The 21,847-nt window shown below is 51.7% G+C and overlaps 1 long non-coding RNA gene across 2 annotated transcripts in view; it reads right to left on the bottom strand.

Moving 5' to 3' along the window:
* The window catches only part of LOC115642988, a 180,556-nt gene extending 159,462 nt beyond the window's left edge, over positions 1-21,094 (bottom strand). For both annotated transcript variants that reach the window (XR_003998271.1, XR_003998270.1), the window contains exons 1-2: positions 20,997-21,094; positions 11,832-11,902 (exon numbers count right to left, since the gene is read on the bottom strand). This is a non-coding gene — a long non-coding RNA (uncharacterized LOC115642988). The remainder of the gene's footprint in view (positions 1-11,831; positions 11,903-20,996) is intronic.
* Positions 21,095-21,847: the final 753 nt, after the last annotated feature.

Below are 21,847 nucleotides of genomic sequence, written 5' to 3'. Positions count from 1 at the left end.
GCCGCCATGGCACTCGATATATACTCCTGCCGGCCCACCCGCTCCTCAGTTCCTTCTTGCCGGCTACTCCGACAGTGGGGAAGGAGGGCGGGTGTGGAATGGATATGAGCAACACATCTCGAAGAACAGCAGTTACAAAGGTGAGTAACCGTCTTTTCTTCTTCGAGTGATTGCTCATATCCATTCCAGTTAGGTGATTCCCAAGCCTTACCTAGGCGGTGGGGTCGGAGTGAGAAGTCGCAGCATGGAGCACTGCCGAGCCGAAGGCTGCGTCCTCTCTGGACAGCTGGACCAGGGCGTAGTGGGAAGCAAAGGTATGGACCGATGACCAGGTCGCTGCCCGACAGATCTCCTGGATGGGCACACGGGCGAGGAAAGCCAGCGACGACGCCTGCGCCCTGGTAGAGTGTGCAGTGACACGGCCCGTAGGGACATGAGCCAAGTCATAGCAGGTCCTGATACAGGATGTTACCCACGAGGATAACCTCTGCGAGGAAATGGGAAGCCCCTTCATGCGATCCGCTACTGCCACGAAAAGCTGGGGGGATTTGCGGAACGGTTTGGTTCTGTCCACATAAAACGCGAGAGCCCGACGGACATCAAGCGAGTGGAGTTGTTGCTCCCTGCGTGACGAATGAGGCTTCGGGAAAATAACGGGGAGGAAGATCTCCTGGTTGACATGAAAGGCTGAGACCACCTTGGGGAGAAAGGCAGGGTGCGGCCTCAGCTGTACCTTATCTTTATGGAAGACCGTATACGGGGTATCTACCGTGAGGGCCCGGAGTTCCGACACCCGTCTAGCTGAGGTAATGGCTACTAGAAAGGCAGTCTTCCAAGAAAGACAGAGCAGGGAGCAAGTTGCTAACGGCTCAAAGGGGGGCCCCATGAGCCGAGCCAGGACCAGGTTGAGATCCCAGGTAGGGGCAGGGCGTCGAACCTGGGGGTAGAGACGTTCTATTCCCTTCAGGAATCTAGCCACCATCGGGTGAGAGAAAACCGAGCGGCCACCCCCACCCGGATGAAAGGTGGAGATAGCCGCCAGGTGAACCCGAAGGGACGATATCGCCAGGCCCTGCTGCTTGAGGGACCAAATGTAGTCCAAAATATTGGCGACCGAAACTTCCATAGGGAGGAAACCCCTCTCCGTGAACCAACAGGAGGAACGCTTCCACTTGGCCGAGTACATCGCTCTGGTGGAAGGCTTCCTGCTGCCCAGGAGTACCTCACGTACCGGGGTAGAGCAGCGTAATTCAGATCCTGTCAGCCACGCAGGAGCCACGCTGCCAGGTGCAACGACTGGAGGTCCGGGTGACAGAGACTGCCGCGGTCCTGGGTGATCAGGTCCGGGTGAAGGGGCTGGGGGACTGGGTTGGCTATGGCCAGATCCAGCAACATGGGGTACCAATGTTGCCTGGGCCACGCTGGAGCTATCATAATCACGCGGGCCCTGTCCCTGCGCACCTTCAGAAGGACCTTGTGGACCAGTGGGAACGGAGGTAATGCGTAGAACAAGTGGGTCGTCCACGGGATAAGGAAGGCGTCCGCTATAGACCCAGGTTCCCGGCCCTGAAAGGAGCAGAACGCCTGGCATTTCCTGTTTCCCCTGGACGCGAAGAGGTCCACGCGGGGACAAGCCCACCTCTGGAAGATCGAGAGGGCGACGTCCGGGCGAAGGGACCACTCGTGCGAGAGGAAGGATCTGCTCAGGCGGACCGCCAGCGTGTTCCGCACTCCGGGGAGGAAGGAAGCCGTGAGGTGAATGGAGTGGGCTATACAAAAGTCCCAGAGTCGCATTGCCTCGTGACATAGGGGAGAGGATCTGGTGCCGCCCTGCTTGTTGATATAGTACATGGTCGTCGTGTTGTCGGTGAATACCGCGACACAACGACCTCGAAGCTGATGACAGAACCTCTGACAAGCAATGCGGACCGCTCTCAACTCCCGCATGTTGATGTGTAGATCCACCTCCTGCGGGGACCACAGGCCCTGTGTCCTCAGGGTTCCCAGGTGGGCCCCCCAGCCGAGATCTGAGGCATCCGTTGTTAGGGACACCGAGGGTTGGGGCAGATGAAACGGGAGCCCCGCACACACGACGGACTGGTCTAGCCACCAGCGGAGGGAGTCCAACATCCCCTGGGGGATAGTGACAAGCGTGTCTAGCGACTGTCTGGCTGGCCGGTATTGCGCGATGAGCCAAGATTGGAGGGGCCTCATGCGGAGCCATGCATAACCTGTCACAAACATGCAGGCCGCCATGTGGCCTAACAGCGTTAGGCATGTCCTTGTAGAGGTCAGGGGGGCCGCCAGCAAGCGCTGAATGATGGTCGACAGCGACTGGAACCTGGGCAACGGCAGAAGGGCCCTGGCCAAGGTGGAGTCCAGAACGGCCCCAATGAACTCTATCCTCTGCGTGGGGAGCAGACTGGACTTGTCCACGTTGATAATGAGGCCCAAGGTAGCAAAAAGGCCGGTGATCCTGCGGACGTGGCTGTGGACCTGCAGCTCTGACGTGCCCCGAATCAGCCAATCGTCGAGGTAAGGGAACACGTGAATGCGACTGCGTCGAAGATGTGCAACAACGACAGCCATGCATTTGGTGAATACCCTCGGGGCCGTAGAGAGGCCAAACGGGAGGACCGCAAATTGGTAATGATGGCGGTCGACCACGAACCGAAGGAAACGTCTGTGGTGTGGCAATATGGCGATATGAAAGTAAACGTCCTGCATGTCGAGGGCGGCATACCAGTCTCCAGGATCCAGAGAAGGGATAATGGTCCCCAGGGATACCATGCGGAACTTCAACTTCACCAGATGCTTGTTGAGTTCCCGCAGGTTGAGGATAGGTCTGAGGCCTCTCTTGGCCTTGGGGATGAGGAAGTAGCGGGAATAAAACCCCTTGCCCTTCTCGTCCTCCGGAACCGCCTCTATGGCTCCTTTGTCGAGGAGCGTCTGCACCTCCTGGCGGAGGAATTGCTCGTGAGAGGGGTCCCTGAAGAGGGACGAGGGTGGGGGGCGGGAGGGAGGGAAAGACGTAAACTGCAGATGGTATCCCGTTTGCACAGTGCGTAAGACCCAGCGGTCGGATGTTATTTGGGTCCACGCCTGGTGGAAAAACGAAAGGCGGTTGGAAAATGGGGGGGAAGGATCCGTGGGGGAAACTGGTACTACGCCCTCGGGCGCACCTTCAAAACGAAGGTTTGGGTCCAGGTGGGGCTCTGGAGGAGCTTTGGTTCTGCCCCCCTTGATTCCCTGACTGTCTGCGCCTGCCATTTCTGCCGCGGCGCCTACTAAGGTCCTGCCGCTGACGGAACTGGGGATACGGCCGGCGCTGCTGCTGTTGTTGCGGCCGGAAGGGTCTGCGTTGTGTCACGGGCGTGTGCATCCCAAGGGAGCGCATGATGACCCGATTGTCCTTCAGACTTTTTAGTCTGAGGTCTGTCTTCTCCGAGAACAGGCCCTGGCCTTCGAACAGGAGGTCTTGGATGGTGTATTGGAGCTCCGGCGGAAGGCCAGAAACCTGAAGCCAGGAGATGCGGCGCATTGTGATCCCTGAGGCGAGGGTATGAGCGGCCGAGTCCGCTGCGTCCAAGGAGGCCTGCAACGAGGTTCTTGCGACCTTCTTGCCCTCGTCAAGAATTGTCGCAAATTCTTGACGCGCCTCCTGTGGCAACAGCTCTTTAAACTTATCCGCTGCCACCCAAGAGTTAAAGGCGTAGCGGCTAAGGAGCGCTTGCTGGTTGGAAACCCTGAGCTGAAGGGCCCCCACCGAATAGACCTTGCGGCCGAGGAGGTCCATCCGCCTGGCCTCCTTGGATTTAATAGCTGGGGCCTCTTGTCCGTGACGCTCCCTCTCGTTCACCGACTGCACTACGAGGGAGCACGGTGTTGGGTGAACGTGGAGGTACTCATAGCCCTTGGAGGGAGCCATGTACTTCCACTCCACGCCACAGGCAGCAGGGGGGATGGAGGCCGGCGATTGCCAGATCGTATTGGCGTTGGCCTGGATAGTCCGAATAAAGGGCAGGGCGACCCTGGTGGGAGCATCGGAGGAGAGGATGCTCACCACGGGATCCTCGATCTCGGAGACCTCCTCAGCTTGCAGGTTCAAGTTCTGCGCTACGCGCCTGAGGAGGTCCTGGTGTGCCCTGAGGTCCAGTGGGGGAGGGCTGGTGGAAGAAGTGCCCACCACAGCCTCATCGGGAGACGACGATGAGGAGACCCCTGGCAAGAGAGTGTCCAGCGGGGGGTCTGTCTGAGCCCGCGCCTCTGACTCCGGAGGGAGCTCAGGGTCCTGCTGTTCTGACCTAGCCTCCCCGTCCGGAGAGGGAGGGGGGCGAGACAGCGATGCTTCCGGCGCCCTGTGCTCAGTCATCGCAGGCCTAGGAGGAAGCTGTTGGGGGCCCTGGGCTTGGTGGTACGCCCAGGGTGTCCAGAACCCCCACTGCTGCAGTCCCTGGTCCTGTTGAGGAGGGTCTTGAAAAAGGGCCGCATGCCTGCCTGTGTCCAGTGCATAAACACTGTCCGCCTGTGAGGACACAGACGGCTGTCTGGAAGGCCATGGAGGGGCCGAACGTAGCTGGTAAGAACTCCCCCATCCTGGCGCCGAAGATGTTCTCGGTGCCGGGGACCAGTACCGGGAGTCATACCGGTGCCGGGAGCGGGACCGGGGCCTGTCTTGGACTCGGTGCCGGGAGCGGGACCGGTACCTGCCACCGACTTGGTGCCGGGATCGGGACCGGTATCTGCCGCCGACTCGGTGCGGGGAGGTCGACCGGGACTGGGACCTGCCACCAGCTCGGTGCCGGGAGGTCGACCGGGCCCGGGACCTGCCACCAGCTCGGTGCCGGGAGGTCGACCGGGGAGTTGATCGACGGCGGGAACGGCTCCTAGAGTCCCGGTGCCAGTATCGGTGACTGGAACCAGACCGGGACTGTCTGGAGGATGACCGGTGCCACGAGTGCAACCGGTACCGCTGAGGGGAGCGGTGCCGGGACTGCAAGCGGCGCCGGGATCGGGAGTGTCCACGGTGACGGGACCTGGATAGCGAATGTGAGTCCCGAGACGGCGCTCTCATCATCGGCTTGCCTCTGGACACAACCCGCACCGGAGGTACCGGGGGTGGAGGCTGAGCTGGTTCTGTCAGAGCGATTAGGTCCCGTGCCGAGGCAAAAGTCTCCAGCGTCAATGGGACCAACAGCTCAACCCCAGATCTTACGGGGGAGCTAGGAGGGACCGGACTCGACGGACTCTCCGGGCCCGGAGTCGACAGGATCCCTGTCGGTGGTGCCGCGGCCGAGATCGGTGCCGGGCGCTCCACTCGAGTCTGCCTGGATGGAGTTGCAGACGTCGAGGGCCTTGCTCCGGGACCCGGTGCCGGGGAAGGACGGTGCCGGGGAGTCTTTCCGGTGCCGGCGCGGTCCGGTGCCGGTGTAGAGGCGACAGTCTGAGAAGCTGCCGGGTTGAGTGCCGCTTCCATAAGGAGAGTCCTCAATCTCTGGTCTCTCTCCTTCTTTGTTCTAGGCTTAAAAGCCTTACAAATGCGGCACTTGTCCGAGATGTGCGATTCCCCCAGGCACTTTAGGCACGCGTCGTGGGGATCGCTAGTCGGCATCGGCTTCTTACAGGCCGTGCATTGTTTGAAGCCCGGCGAACCAGGCATGGGCCCGGTGCCGGGTGCCGGGAAGGGCTACGGGCCAAACCGGCTAACAAATATTTACAACTATTTACAAAATACTACTCAACTAACTATACTTAACAACTATTCTACAACTATGAACTGTACAACGAAGGAGAGCTAGGGATGTGGAAGGCAGCCAAGCTGTGTTCCACAGTTCCAACGACCAACACGGCGGTAAGAAGGAACTGAGGAGCGGGTGGGCCGGCAGGGGTATATATCGAGTGCCATGGCGGCGCCACTCTAGGGGGCGACCTGCCGGCCCACTGGAGTTGCTAGGGTAAAAAGTTTCCGACGAACGTGCACGCACGGCGCGCACACCTAACTGGAATGGATATGAGCAATCACTCGAAGAAGAATTCATTTTACAAAGTTCACTGTAGGAAGGAAAATTTTACAGCTACTTACATATTAGAAAAATACACTTGGACAATGAGCTAGTTATGGGGGGAGAGAGACTGTCCTTGGTTTCTTTAACTTTATTCATGGCTTCCAATTTCTGCTGCACACAAAATACTAGGAGCATTGCAGGGAGGGTATATAGGCATGTGTGTAATCAGAGAAGTTTAGGAGGCAAGTTATGGAGTTATAAACAATAACACCTGGCTACTAAATATACATGTACAGCAAGCACCTGAAGAAAAGAGCAAGCCACATTTCACACTTTGATAATTGTTCTTTCTGCTAGTAAAATCTTTTGCCTCCAGCCCCCAGCGATAAGCAAGTCCTGCTAAGTTGTTAGCAGTGAAGTGCCCATTACCTGGTCTTTCAGTAGCCATTATAATGAACAAATGCCACCTCACAGCCATGGCAACTGCACTGACCAAAGTCTCTTTAGCATAATGCTGCTAGTTGCTGTCATTATCAGAGAATGTCCATTATCAAGAATAAGTGGCATGACTCATCTGTTAATAGACATCTAGTTACCTGAATATAGTTTTATTGCAATAAAACATGTACAGTGCCTTAAATTTACACAGGTCTCAACTGGACAGGGACGAGACCCATCCCCTCTTGTCCCCTTCCCCTGAGAGAGTTTCCAGGTTTAGGATGTCTACACACACGGTACCAGGAACCCTACATCCCACAGTGCCACTATTCATAACCCACCTACTGGATATAGGCCCCAAAGCAACACCCTGAAGGAGGCCACTCCGCCGTGGTCAAGTTATACAGTAGTTAGCCCCTGGAACGCCCCTGAAACGCACAAGGCAGCTTAGCTCCTTTAATGTGTCTCAGAGCCACCAGAAGATTGAGCCACCCAGGAGTAGCCAGTTGCTCTACAATCTGCTGATGCTCCAGAACCGACACAGGAAAGCAAATGGTGGTCATTTGATCTTCACAGACCTGAAAGCAAATTTTTTGGGGGGTCACTCTGGTGCCTTGGGGGTTCACTGGTCCATTTACAGGAGTAGGGCAAAAGTTTTCTAAAATGAATGAATGCTGTATTTGAGGTGCCCAGAAGACAGGACTAAGCTGGGCTAGGCCGTTGAGCCATAAGCGAGTGCTGAGCAAGATTCCCCATGGGGCAGCATACCACCAGATAGTCTAGTCTGGATACATATGCAGCTCTGCCTGTGCACAGGAGCTTGCTCTGCTATTCCAGTCCTGTGCTCCTGCTGATGCCCCTCCATGCCAACCAGCCGTCCCACAGCAGTTCTGCCAACACCCCTGCTGTTGCAGCCCTGGGACAGTTTGGCTCTGAGATGCACAGATGCCCACACAGGGCCACTGTTTATTTTGTTACTTTTTAAAAAGAAAATATTATGCAATGTTAAGAAACCTGCTTTTACTGATTCCAATAACACAGAGAGAAAGAGAGAGAGAATGTGAGTAGAAGAGAAATATAATTATGTTCTGCCCGCACCTGACATAAAAGGAATTAAATCAGGAGAAAGTGGCAGACAATTTCACAGGATCTCTTTATTTGTTAGCAAAGCTTTTGCAGACTGACTCGCTCACTTCAGAGATCCCTGGAAAATTGACAGCCAAATGAAGGATATGTGAAATCAGATCACACTTTAATCATACAGAAGCCCTAATGACACTTGCTTTGAAAATGACATTAATGGCAATGATATGCATAATACCTCATTAGCAGCTGAGTCATCTGGAGTAAAATGACGCAGTTCCGCAGCTGATGGGGTAAATAGGCAGAGGTTGATCAAACAGCATTTGGAGAAGGGGGTAGTTAATTTATGTGATTTAGCATTAAGCCAAACTCCACATTTCCATGGGGGGAGGGGTGTGAGGGAGAGAGGCAGACAAGTCCCATGTTAAGCTTCTTAGCAAAACAGCATCAGCAGAACTCCCAGTTCCAAACAGCCTGCCCACCACAGGTGTCAGCATTCACAGAATCAGTGCCTTCGGCAGCAAGAAACTTTAGCGCCTGCTACTCAGTGCTAATGTGGATTAGTTAGTGCAAGATACAGATGATCAGGAGACCGGCATTCTATCCCCAGCTCAGCCACTGATCTGCTGTGTGACTTGAGCAAGTCACTTAGGGCTGCTCAGGGGGAGGAAGCAAGTGGGGCAATTTGCCCCAGGCCGCAGAGGGGCCCCCATGAGAATATACTATTCTATAGTATTGCAACTTTATTTTATGGAAGGGGCCCCCAAAATTGCTTTGCCCCAGGCAGGGGCGGTTCTAGGTATTTTCGGCGGCATGCCTGTGGGAGGTCCCCGGTCCCGCGGATTCAGCGGCACGCTTGCGGGAGGTCCGCTGAAGCCACGGGACCAACAGACCCTCCGCAGGCATGCCGCCGAAGGCAACCTGCCTGCTGCCCTCGCAGCAACCTGCAGAGCACCCCCCATGGCTTGCGGCCCCAGGTATGCGCTTGGCGTGCTGGTGCCTGGAGCCGCCCCTAGCCCCAGGCCCCCGAATCCTCTTGGCAGCCCTGAAGTCACTTCCCCTGTTTGCCCTCCCACCTTCACCTGCCATGTCTATTCAGACTGTAAGCTCTTCAGGGCAGTGGGCTGTCTTCCATGGTGCATCTATGCAGCATCTGACACACTGGTCTTCAGTGCTACTAGAATACAACAAGTAGTAAAACCAACTCCCCCCACAGCCGCCTTCCCTTCAGCATCCAAACACACCCGTATGGTCTCTGGATTGTATACTGTCCCCAACCATCAGCACAAGTCATTGCAAAGAGTCACACCACTACATGAGGGTCAGATCTCTTCCTATTAACATATTTGTTGGCCAGTTCCAAGGGCTAGAGGGAGACCAGGTTTCAAGCTACCAAAAACACAGCACAAGTGTGTAACAGGGAACAACAGCAATAAGCACCATTCAGCCTCCAGCAGGCCGAAAGCCACAGAAAATGGATGGTACCAAAAGTGGGATTCTGTGTGATGTAGTAGGATATTTTCCAAGAACTTAAAACTGGAACAGTAATTGGACAGGAATAAAGTGGGGGAGAGACAGGCAACAATTCACTCTCCCTGACTCACCACTCACCTGGTTTAAAAAAAGACAAAACACAACAAACCACCACCACAAATACCTGAGCAATGTGATGATTAGCCTAAGATAAAGCTCTGATTGCCAAGTTTTCTGCAGTTTGGGATGGGATAAAAATCAGCCCAGAAATGCCCCTCTGAACACAACGTACGTATTCCTTGCCAAACAGCTGGAATCAGAAGTGCTTTTTATTATTTGTTTTACAGGATATTAGTGGAGGCACAAATCAGGCCCCTTTTAATAAACATACTTGCTGGTGCTCAAAGCTGTTAACCTCTCGTTATCGGACTCCAGAGGGGTGCTCCTGCTGAGCCATCCGCTGAAGTATCTCAACCACCAGGATCCTCAGAGATCTCAGCTGCCACAGAGCCACTCACAGTGGCCGTGGCCATGAAGAGATGGGCCTGCGTGGGCTACTTAGAACTGCACATCAGCAAATGTGAGGCTAGACTCTCATCTGCTAGATCAGGGGTTCTCAAACCAGGGGTTGGAACCCCTCAGGGGGCTGCGAGGTTATTACATGGGGGGGTCGCAAGCTGTGAGCCTCCATGCCAAACCCTGCTTCATTCTAGCATTTATAATTGTGTTAAGAAAAAAAAGAAAAAGAGAAAAAGCTTTTAATTCAGGGGGGCGGGGAAATCACATTCAGAGGCTTGCTGTGCGTAAGGGGTCACCACTACAAAAGTTAGAGAAGCCCTGTGCTAGATGACCCCACGAATGGGACCGCTATTGCAGAGAGAGGCAGTGTGGTCCAGGGGACTGGATGCAGAACTGGGACTCAAGGGCTGAACTTTACTCCTAGCTCTGCTCCTGAACTGCTGCGTGACCTTGAGCAAGTCCCTTTCCCTCGCACCCTTTGTCAAGTTAACACTATGAGCTCTTGGGGGGCAGAAACTGCTTCTCTGCAGCCCCAGGCACAACAGGGCCCTGATCTCAGCACCTGTCCACACAGAGAGGTAGTGCACAGCACACTAACTCACCACATGGACACTGCCACAGCACAATACAGAACTTTTAGTGTGCTGTAGCATTGTTCCCATGGAAAAAGACCACTCAGCAGCATATTGTAGATTCAACACCCTGGCTTGCTGCTCACTAACCTCCAGTGTAGACATGCCAACAGCTAATACAAACACACACCACAGACAATGGGAGAGAGTTCCAGAGCAGACGACAATGGCAGGACAAGCTCAGATGAGAAAGGGGACTGTGGTGTGAAGCAAAGGGGTTTTGCTTCTGGGAGACGCCCTTCCTTTGGGGGTGGAAAAACAAAAATCTACCTGAAATGTAGGAACAACAGTTCCCTCTGACTTGGTGATATTCACGTGCTGGGCTAAAAGTTTAGCAGAAGGCCTAGGAACCATTTTAGTCCCATTGTCTGGGGAGATTTTCACGCATAATTATCATGGCCCAAATCACCATACACAGCAATAGGGTAAGCAGAAGTCCTGATTTTATAGGGACAGTCCTGATTTTGGGGTCGTCTTCTTATATAAGCTCATATTACACCCCCCCATCTCGATTTTTCACATTTGCTCACTGGTCACCCTATACAGCAATGTCCTAGATTAAGGTACCGAGATCCTCTCACATCTGCCCAATTCCTCTCAGGAAGGAAGGATTACATCCCCACAATTAATATTTTAAATTAAAAGTATAGGAATCCACTTTGTTAAACCATAACAAGATTACACCCAATTAAATGCTCAAGTGACATTGCGGGGATTAGGATGAAGACAAAAAATAATGAATTAAAAGTATCAGAATTTATCTGATTAAAGGTTTAAACCCTTAAATTCAGATCAAGTTAATGTATCAAGTTAATGCAATTTTTTAAAACAAAAAGTATTAAGCAACAGGCTTAGAATATGGTTACTATGTGGAGATATAACTATCTCAAAGAATTGGAAGGGACCTTGAAAGGTCACCAAGTCCAGTCCCCTGCCTTCACTGCAGGACCAAGTACCTTCATTTCAATGAAAACAAACAATGTGTTTGATTCCTAATTCAATCCATTGTGAATCAGGAGTAACTCCATTACAGTCACTAGGACCAATTTCCCAGTGTTGTAAATCAGGAATGGAGAATCCGGCCCATTATTACATATTTGTGTGCGCATCACACAAAAACAGACTGCCAACAAATCAGTAGAATCCCAGCCCTCACCCTTAGGTAGTTTTGCTAAAAGCTAATGCACTTGAACAGCAGATCACCTGAAAAAGTTGAACTTCTGAAAGGACAGAAGACTAATAACATGTTCAGTAAGTCTTTGGAAACCCTTGGAGTTTTTTCTTCCGCCAGTTAAGTCTTTTATAACTATTCCTCTCATTTCAGCAGAGAGCAGAATTCCAGTTTCCCTGGGTCTGGATAAAGCTGGTCTCTCCACCCACCCCACCAAAAAAGTTATGACATTCAGAAGAAAATAAGTGAAGTTCTTTTGCTATTCTCAGATGAGCTCTAGTTCTTGAGGCTGATATTTCTATGAGGCATGCCATGCAATCCAAAGTGCCCCAAAGACTGCCTTTGGCACCCTATCATCTCAAAATCCTGATGCTCCTTTGTGATTAAAGATGCTGGTTTTCTACACAGGAGTGCATAATGTAACCCAGGCTGTGCAAAAGTGGCCCTCTTTTGCTTGTCCATTAAAGGCAGGCTCATGAAACCAAGCCAAAACAAGAAAGTACATCTTACCTTTCCATCAGCTGCACCATCAGGACGTGGCTACTACCTCAGTCTCCCCTGACAAATGGTCTTCACATGCCCTGTAGCCAAAGCAATAAAGAACAGAGCTAGTTGGAAAACAGTGAACACTGTCCGTGAAAAGTTTTTAATAAATATTGGAGTTTGGCAGGGGAAAAAAAACAACCACCAAAAAAACCCACCAAAAAAACCCGGAAAATGTCTGTGAAAAACAAACCAACCTCCTCTTCCCACATCTCCCCCTGCCTCAGAAGCTTTTGGGGTTTTCGGCTGAAGTTTTGCATTTATAAACCACCACACATTTCTCATGGAAAAAACAAAGTTTCAACCATTCAGTTTCTATTTCTATTAAAAAGGCCATTTTCCACAGAAAAATAAAGTTTAGTCTGAAAATCTTCAAACAGCTGTTAAGAGTCCAAACTAACCAGCCTTTCCTACCATACCTGAGGCTCTCATCTTCCATTTTGAAACAGGGACCCCTAAACAAAAGGCAGGTACCTTAACAGCCTGCACCAGACCACTACTATAATACCCCAAGTCGTCTTCTCCTCTTGCTTCACTCTTCCCGGGTCCTTTTGTGCCCTACCTCAAGCACATCCTGCAGCCCTCTCAGTCAGGAGTCACTGAAGAGCAGCTGAGATTTGGAGCAGGACTTCATTAGCCTAGGCTTGTCCTTAAAGGGACAGTTCAGCCTGTGACACCAACCAGTCTGAGAGCAGGTACACAGGAGCTAAACACACAGGTCAGCCGGCCCCAAAAGCAAAGCTGAGGAGTGTTGCAAGAGCCTCACTAAGTCAGCCTGACACCTGCACTTACCAGCAAGGGATGGTATCTTTTATAATTCAGACATCAACAGCCAGCTTTATCTTTCATGAAGATAAATGAGAATATTCATTTAAAATGTGAGAATGAGATTGCATCTGGAGCCTAATTCATTTGAATAGGCCTCCTGTCATATTCGGTACAAATTATTTTCTAAATGTTTTGCTAATTTCACATGCAGACTGATCTATTTTACATTTTTACCAGGCTTTGAAATTATCATCTCCTTGTCTGGGTGCAAGTCTCTACTCAAGAGAAAATTCTAGGTCTTCTGTTGCCCAGGTGAGCCAACAAAACAAATACAGATTTACTTATTTTTTTTTAAATCAAACCTTTATTCAAATACTTTACCACAGATGCTTCATTAGCAGTATCACCAACCCCAAGAGTTCAAAACTCCTAAGTCACTCTCCCACCCCCAAAAGTTTTTTTTGTTTAAATCAGGGATTTTTTAAAAAAATTCCCTTTTTGTTTCAGCCTTTTGAGAACTGTATTTTCAAGCTTTTCATTTAAACCACATGGGCTACAAACTTCTTTTTTTAAAGGAAAGCTCAGATTCCCATCTAATCCCATGATTCCCGGAGAAGGGCTTTAGGAAACACACCTAATATTAGGAGATTTGTGATAAAACTGCAAGTGTTGGCAACATGGAATGAGGGTGAAATTCACTCCTATGCAGATGAGCAGCACAAGACTTAAGAGGGGGTTCAATTCCTTGTTCTGCAAGACTTTCTGGGTGACCTTAGGGAAGTCACTTAGTCTTCCTGTGCCTCACTTCCCCAGCTGTAAAATTAAGAAAATAGCACTGCCCTGCCTTGCAGGGCCTTGTGAGGGTAAATGTGTTAAAGATTGTGAGGAGCTCAGACACCATGGTAACGGGGCCTAGGAGAAAGAAAATCCCAAATGGGGATTGAGTGGTTCTAAGTGGTGCATATCCCTTATATTGGCGCTATGCAAAAGGGTGAATTTCACCCCAAATTTCCCTCTACCTTTCCCACCGTGGTGTCTTGGCATTAAGTTTGGAGCCTTAACAGTGAGAGGATCCCTACATAATAGGTAAAAAGTCTCAGTTTAAGAGGTGTGAAAGTAAAATGAATTATATAGTAAGAATAGAAAGGATTAAAGAAATGTTGTCTGTACCTTTAAGCAAAGTTGTTGGAATGTTGCAACCAGGTGTCAGGAATACAGATGTTAACATAGAACAATTGCACCGTTTAAGGGCAACTGGTGAAGCATTAGCCTTAAATCGATAACAGTTAGTAAGGAAATAGGATATGCATGCTGTGCCCCAGGTGAATTTTACTGTTTTGATTTCTTTGTCCCTTTGTCTAAATTCCCGCTCTTTTATCTGTATAAATAAGACTGTTTGGGCCTTGCATGGCCACTCACATATTCTGAATGTTATTGGCGGAGCGCTGCGCTAATAAACAGAGTGGTCTGACAAATTGTGAGTCCTGATTCAAACTTTGACAGAGGTCAAATTAATTCCTGGTGTAACTACCGATGCAGGCCATCCACATGCCTTGTACTGGCCCTCTGTGAATGTCATTCAATACATTATTTATTTCTATTCATTTCTGAATACAGGCCAGGAGCAATCTGTCTTCTTTAAACAGCACAATAAATTAAGGAGCCTAAAGATCCCCTTGTGTCTAAAAATTGAAGATAAGAAACCCACCTACAAATGAAATAGCGTCTGTGGGGCTGCTGTTCACACTGTGTGAATGCTGCCAGTGTATAATGTGGACTAAAACCCAGAGCTGTTCTCCTTTCCCCTCTACAAGGCACAGCCATTGACAGGGTGGCAATGCTATCAAGTCACACTGACTATGTTCTACACCTGCTTTTGCACAGATGCAAGAGACAACATGACATGCAGGAGCCATGGAGAACCACGTGCTGCTTCTCCATTTAGGTTCATCCATGACACCTGCGTTCCTGTGGGACAACACTCCAGAGGAAAACGGGTAAGTGCAGAGACAAGGGGATGGAACAAACTCACAGGGGAGATTAGACTAATCCAGAATCTGGCCATTTTCAGGACATACTCCAAGATTTTCCCCCAAATCCCTGCCCCCACTCCAGAAGTCACCCTAAGCAGAAAAATTATATGGCAGGCCATGAATGCTCATGAAATTGGGGGTTGGGGTGCAGGAGGGGGTGAGGGCTTTGGCTGGGGGTGCAAGTTCTGGGGTGAGGCCGGGGATGAGAGGTTGAGGGTACAAGAAGGTGCTCAGGGTGGGATCGAGGGGTTCAGAGGGTGGGAGGGGGATCAGGGCTGGGGCAGGGGAGCAGGCCCAGGGCACTGCTTACCTTAAGCAGCTCCTGGAAGCAGCAGCAGGTCCTCCCTCCGGTTCCTATGCCAGCCAACAAACCCTCTGGCTGCCTCTATGCATAAGAGGTCAGACTAGATGATCATATGGTCCCTTCTTACCTTAAAGTCTATGAGGCGGAGGGGGGATGTGCCACTGCTTCCTGGAGCTGCACAGAGCGCTGGCATGTGTGGAGTGGGACAAGCCCCTGATCCTGCTCCCCAGCTGGAGCTCGAGGACCGGATTAAAATGTCTGAATGGCCGGATGCGGCCCCCGGGCTGTAGTTTGCTCACGCCTGTGTTAAGGGGAAGCAAGTCAGGCACCCTGGAGCATTTTTGCTGATCTGATTTCTTTTACTGTTGGATGTTTCATCACTTAAAACAGGTGAGAGTAAAAATGTACAGCCAAGAAAAACATTGTTCCACTCTGACTTCACTGCCTCTCTTGATTACAGTTTCATATCTGCTTGAAGTCATCTAGTAATGCAGACTGCACAGCCCAGTGGTTAAGAGATTGATTCATAGATTCCAAGGCCCGAAGGGACCATTGTGATCATCTAGTCTGACTTTCTGTATAGCACAGGACAGAGAACTGCCCCCAAATAATTCCTAGAGCTTTTCTTTTAGGAAAAAAAATCCAATCTGGATTTTAATATTGTCACTGATGGAGAATCCACCATGCCCTTGGGTGAGTTATTCCAATGGTTAATTACTCTCATTGTTAAAAATGAATGCCTGGTAGTTGGGACTGCTAGGTTCTATTCCCAACTCCGATATGGACCTACTCTGTGACCTTTACTAAGTCATGGCTCTGCCTGTGCCTCAGTTTCCCCATGTTTAAAATGACAATAAAGATACAGCCCCTTCATTGTACAGCACTGAGATTGATGGATGACAAGCACTAAGATTTTGTCCACACTCAAGCTCATCTCACATTTAGTTAGCTCTCATGCCATTGCATGGACAGCACAGAGGCCTCTGACCATGTTATGTGCCTCCAGGATATTCTGTCCTGAGTCAAGTTTGGGGTGTTATGGGGTAGGATACCTGTGAGGGACAGGAGTCTGTTGATACTGCCCAGCCATTGTGTTTTAGGCCTTCCAGGGGGTCTTTTCCATCTTGCTTTTACTGGATCTCAGTCAAAGGTGATTTGCGCAGGGAAGTTGCTAGGCTATTCGGAGCAGATGACTACACCCCCCCTTAGTGAGCAATGGGGACTGTTTGAGAGAAAAGGACCTCTTCAGTTAGACAACAGATCCCATCATGTGCCATGAATTCTTACTATTTCATAGTTTTGATAATTCAATGATGATAAATCAAGACAACATCCAACTTCTTTTCATTCATGACAATGAGGGGCCAGGTTGCACTCCCCTGAAAACACTATATATATCCTCAAGCTTTGTCTCTTGACTTATCAGGGTGCTCGGTTTGCAAAAGATGCCCCTGATAAGATACCCCATTACCAATGACATTTTTGCAGCAGGGGCTTCAAGTTCTCGCTTGATGCTGCCTAAGTTATTGGCAACAGACTCAAGGTAGGAGAAATGACTGATTGCCCTAGCATGGATGTACTTGTACTAGTATAAAAGTGCTTAGATGAGTCTAACTTAACCAAGTCCCGGGAATAAGCTATACTATTACAAGGCACTTCTCTACCAGTAGAGCTGTGTCCACCCCAGGGGCTGTACTGGTACAGATAGACTATGGGTACAAATAATCACACCCTTTACTGACAGCAATACTGGTACAAAATCTGTATGCAGATCAGACCTACATGGTCACAGAGACATGTACCCCAATGCACAGGGTCAGCACAAGACCTATGCAGTGCTCAAGCCTCCAAAAAATGGGTGCGAATTGCAACCTACCACACTACACAGGGGTTCTCATGACTCTTGCTAACAAAGTGTAAAGATGTAAATTAAAGGGAGCTGTGATTACTGCAAAGTGCAATTAAAAAGATTAAGTTCCACCTCAGTTGGTATTCAAGGCTTATATTATGTGTTTGGTATAAACACTAATTATTTTGTTTACTATGGGATGATTGCATAATTAGGAATAGGGAAAGATCATGCCCTGGGCTCAGCATGATGCAGAAGAGTTGGCAATGGCAAGAGAAAGTTATGCAGGTGAGCTCAGCTGCCTTCCCCAGACACACAAACACACTGTCTTCCAGGAATTGGGGCTGCAGTGGGAAGAGTGGCACATCAATGAAGTCGCTCACTCCTGGATCCCAGTTACAGCTGGCTTGGGTAATTAATTAGTGCTCTCAGATCAAGTGGTGTCCTACAGTTCATCCTACAGGGGAGCAGGAGAGACCCAAGGCTCCATGCAGCAAGGAAAATAAAGACTGGTTAGATCAGGCTTCTCCTTTCAGCTGTCTCCCTGGTTCCTCTGTCACAGGATCACTGTACCCTTTCTGCCCAGATGCACAGCCCTTTCCACAGGACAATTGAACAAGTGATTAGAGCATGAGTAGGCAAACCCATACTCGCTTTAATCTAGTTAGCACAGCTGAAAACAGCAGCAAAGACACAGAGGCACAGACCCCAAGGCTGGCTGTATAAGACCACCCAGAACCCTGGGTGTGACTTCACATTGCTAATCCATGCTGGGGTCCTGACACCATATCTTCAGGGTGATTTCTAGCCAGTAAAGCTTGCAGGGAGAAAGCTATCCAACCGTGGTGTAGAAATCCCCTTCATTTCCTTCCCTGCTGTAGCCAAGGGAACCCCACACAAAGGGTTTTTTTAAGTGAAAGTCTTCCCTTCCAAGGCCTGACTTAGTCATATAGGTTTACAGGTAGTGACCTTCCTTCACCTGTGTGTCCAGGTTCCCCAGGTCCTTCTGAGCTCAGATGCCACAGTCATCTTTGTCTCTGAGCTTCAGCACCTTTCTATGGGTCTTGTTGCTGCCCCACCTCTCCCCAAGTTCATACAGGGCCCTGAACTACTGTTTTCCTCCAGTTACTCCTGCCTTTTTCTGTGCAGCCCCCACACATATCCTCCCACCCCAACCCCTAGCTTTTCCCAGAACAGAGCAAGAGCTTTGTCTTATATAGTTCCACAGGTACTCACATAAGCCTCAGTCACCTGACTCCTTAAGTGCTGCACCTGACAATTAAAATTCCCAGTGCTCCCACCTTATCTATCTATTGGGTGTCTGGGAAGTGGGCAGGCAAAGCCCGCCCACTGCTAAAGGATCCTCCCCCAGCCTAAGGGGAGGAACCACAGGGCCACAGAACCCACTGAGTGCGGGGGACAACTAATAAAAGAACAGGGACAGGAGTGAGGTCAAAGGGTCAGAAGGAGGGAACCTAACGGGGACACCGAGCAGAGAACCCCGGACAGCGCCCACTGCTCCTCGAAAGCGTCAAGGGAGCCAGTGGACGCCGCCCAGAGGAACTCTGCCCGGATGCGTGATCGGACCATGGAGCGGAAGCAAGCCCCACAGTCACCGGAGTCTCCGTCGGCCAACCTCCCCTCCCTGGTCGCGTGGATGGCCTTTTTCGCCAGGGCGAGGAGGAGGTTGACCAGGAGGTCCCGGGACTTCGTGGGGCCACGGATAGGGAGTGCATACAGAAGGAGGTGAGGGGAAAAGTGTAACCAAAAACGCAAGAGGATGGCTGTGAGGAGCTGGTGTAGGGGCTGCAACCTGGCGCACTCTAAGTACACGTGCGCCAGGGTCTCCCTCACGCCGCAGAAGGGGCAGGTGTCCGGGACAGGGGTAAACCGCGCCAAGTACACGCCCGTGCTCACGGCCCCATGGAGGAGCTGCCAACTGATATCCCCAGTGGGCCGTGGGACCAGGGTGGAGTAGAGGCTGGCCCACCGGGGCTCCTCACCCTCCAGAGGTGGCAGGAGGTCCCGCCACTTCGTATCAGGGCGGGACACGAGGGTGAGGAGGTGAAGAGTGTGGAGCACGAGCGTGTAGAGCTGTTTCCTCGGTGCGGTTTGGAAACGTACCGGCTGCAGGTCGTGCAGCCGGCTTGCGGAGAAGGGACGGGGGGGGGCGGTCGGGCCTACGGGGCAGGGGCCCGATGAAAAGGTCCGGAGGACTTGGGGTGGGGGGTGGGCGGGGCGTGCCCTCCCGCAGGACCCGGTCGAGATAGGCCCGAGCAGCGGGCGGCAAAGCGGCCTCCACCTCCTGGAGTACGCGCCGGGGAGTGCAAGGTCTGGAGAGCCCCATGCGGTGAGCGAGCGTCAGGGGATCCAGCCAGCCTCCCCGGTCATAGTCCAGGAGGTCTCCGACCCTGGTGGCTCCCGCCAGGACCAGCCTCCGGCGCACCGCGGGGGACTCCGCCACCTGCACACGAAGCTGGGGATTGTGTAGCAGGGGCTCCGCGAGGAGGTCGGCCCCCACGGTGGCCGCCACGGACCTGGTCGCAGAGAACAGCTTCCAGGTCCGGAGGAGGTCCTGGTAGAAGACCGGCAGCCCGGAGATGTCTCGCGGAAGACCCCTCGGATGGAGGTAAAAGAGCTGCCGGTCGTACCGGAGCCCTCGGAAGCGGCGCAGGAAGGCGTGCGCCAGGGCTCTCCACGCCGGACTACCCGCACCATAAAGGAGCCTCTGCAGTGCCTGGAGGCGGAAGACGTGGACCTGAGTGCGCAGGCACTTCAGGCCCTGCCCTCCCTCCTCCAGGGGCAGGTGGAGTACCCCTGCAGGGACCCAGTGCAGTCCTGGCCAAAAGAACTCCAGAACCACCTTCCGGAGCTCGGCCAGGAGACCCGGGGCCGGGACCAGGGTGTTGAGCCGGTACCAGAGCATGGACAGGACCAGTTGGTTGAGCACCAGTGCCCTCCCTCGAAGGGAAAGGCACCGGAGGAGTCCTGTCCACTTCCGGAGCCGCTCCGTTACCCTGACCTGCAAACCTAGCCAGTTCTCCGGCGGAGACGGGTGCGTGGCGGAAAGGTAAACGCCGAGATAGAGCAGCGGACCCGCGCTCCACCGGATGGCCTGGAGCGCGGGTGGGAGGGAGCCTGCCTGCCACCCGTCCCCGACCACCAGGCCAGAGCTCTTGACCCAGTTGACCCGGGCGGAGGAGGCCGCCGAGTACACCGCCTGGCAGGCCTCCACCCGCGCCAAGTCGCCCGGGTCCTGGACCACGAGGAGCACATCGTCGGCGTACGCCGACAGGACCAGCCGCAGCTCCGGCTCCTGAAGCACCCACCTTAAAGGGGCATATCCCAGTAAGACATTGGTCCACAAACTGTGGAGCATGCGGCAGGGCCCAGGCCAGCCCTCATAGGAGGTGGGGAGCGAACACATGCCACCCAGCTCCACTCCAGCCCCAGCCCCACCCCCACCCTTACCTGTCGCCTGGCTTCTGGCTCCGGCCCCACTCCTGACCACTGCTCCAGCCCCAGAGCTGCCCCAGCTGCAGCCCCAGGCCAGGTTCCCAGGGGTGCATGGACAGATTACATTATGGGTAAGCAGGGGGCATGACAAAAAGTTTGGGAACCACTTTTCATGTATTTATCTTCATAGCACCCCTGTGGGTAAGTATTATTATTCCCATTTTACAGGTGGGCAACTGAGGCAGGGAGACAGTTTGCAGGCTGGGGCTATCAACAGCACTGAGTGACTGCGGGCTGAACTAGTGACTTGCCTAACAGCTCACAGGAAGTCTGTAACAGAGCAGGCAATGACCCTGGGTCTCCCAGCTTAATAACTTGACCATTGGAGCACACTTGCTCCTCAAAGCTGTTCTATAAAAGCTCTCAGTATCCTCAGGCAGAGCTTGCTTCTCCGCAATCCCCAGCATTGTGGCATTTTGGGGGGTTTGGTTGTTTGTTTGTTTGTTTTTTTCTGCTGCTGGTCACTCATTGCTCTGACTGAATTTGCGTTTGTAAGTAAAAGCAGTATGAGAATAAGAAATCAGAAAGAGAGAGCTGTTTAAAAATAGGCTGGGAAAAAAGAGTCAGCATCAGGCAGTGAAATGCCAAAGAGACAGTCTAACAAGCTTTGTTCCTGGCCCTTTTTACATATCTATCAGAAAATCAACAGTCAGTCATCTCACCCACAAGCAGTTCTCCTGCAGCAGATGTGGCTCCATTTGAGAACTGCAAACAGAGGGAAAGTAGGTCACCCTTCCTCAGAGCTCCATCCCCTAAACTGCATTGCGTGGAATCTTGGAAATGTAAAGGTCATTAGCATTCCTGTTCTAAGCAGCTGAAACATTAAAGGCTAATTCTGCATCATTACAGAATACGGAGGAGGCTGCCTCTGCCATGCAGAATGATTCACAAAGAAACCACCAAGTTCCCTGTGGAGATTAACTACGTCTAGTGCCCCCAAGCCATAAAGCGAAAATGTGATAAAGCTTGTAATAATGTTGTCAATAAGTGTAAATGCTGGTTTTAGTCCCCGTGTTTCTTATTGGCCATGACTGCATCCCTGAAGCACTAAACTGGGCTAACTGCCTGACTTATTCGTTCTGCAAACACCAAGGCTAACCCTGCCAGTGCAAGCTTTGCCAGCCACAAAAAAACCCCATGAAGCCTTGAATTCCAACCTTCATATTTAGGTTCGTGCTTATTTTTAACAAAACAACAAGCTCAGCTGTGGGGGTTGGGGTGTGGGATATTTCTTAGCAGGCGAGCACCCCACCCCTTCAGTAGGGCCAAATCCCAGCAGCCTTGAGATCAGTTGTTCTAAGACTGGCTCCCTAAGAAGCCAAGATGAATTCCAGTCTAGACTCTAGCCAGGCCTAGCTGATCTTTCTGAGTCAGTTCCTAGTTTGTCTGGGTTGAGAGAGGAGCTGGGCTTCCTGTCTGTCTCTTTTAGGTATTTATATGGCCTGCCTCCACATGTTTCACCATTCTTAACGCATTTGTGTCTCCTCACACTGTGTCTGTAACCCATCTCGTC

This window comes from Gopherus evgoodei, unplaced genomic scaffold (assembly GCF_007399415.2).
Source record: "Gopherus evgoodei ecotype Sinaloan lineage unplaced genomic scaffold, rGopEvg1_v1.p scaffold_48_arrow_ctg1, whole genome shotgun sequence".
Lineage (NCBI taxonomy): Eukaryota > Metazoa > Chordata > Testudines > Testudinidae > Gopherus > Gopherus evgoodei.
This window is presented reverse-complemented; position numbering and strand designations above follow the sequence as displayed.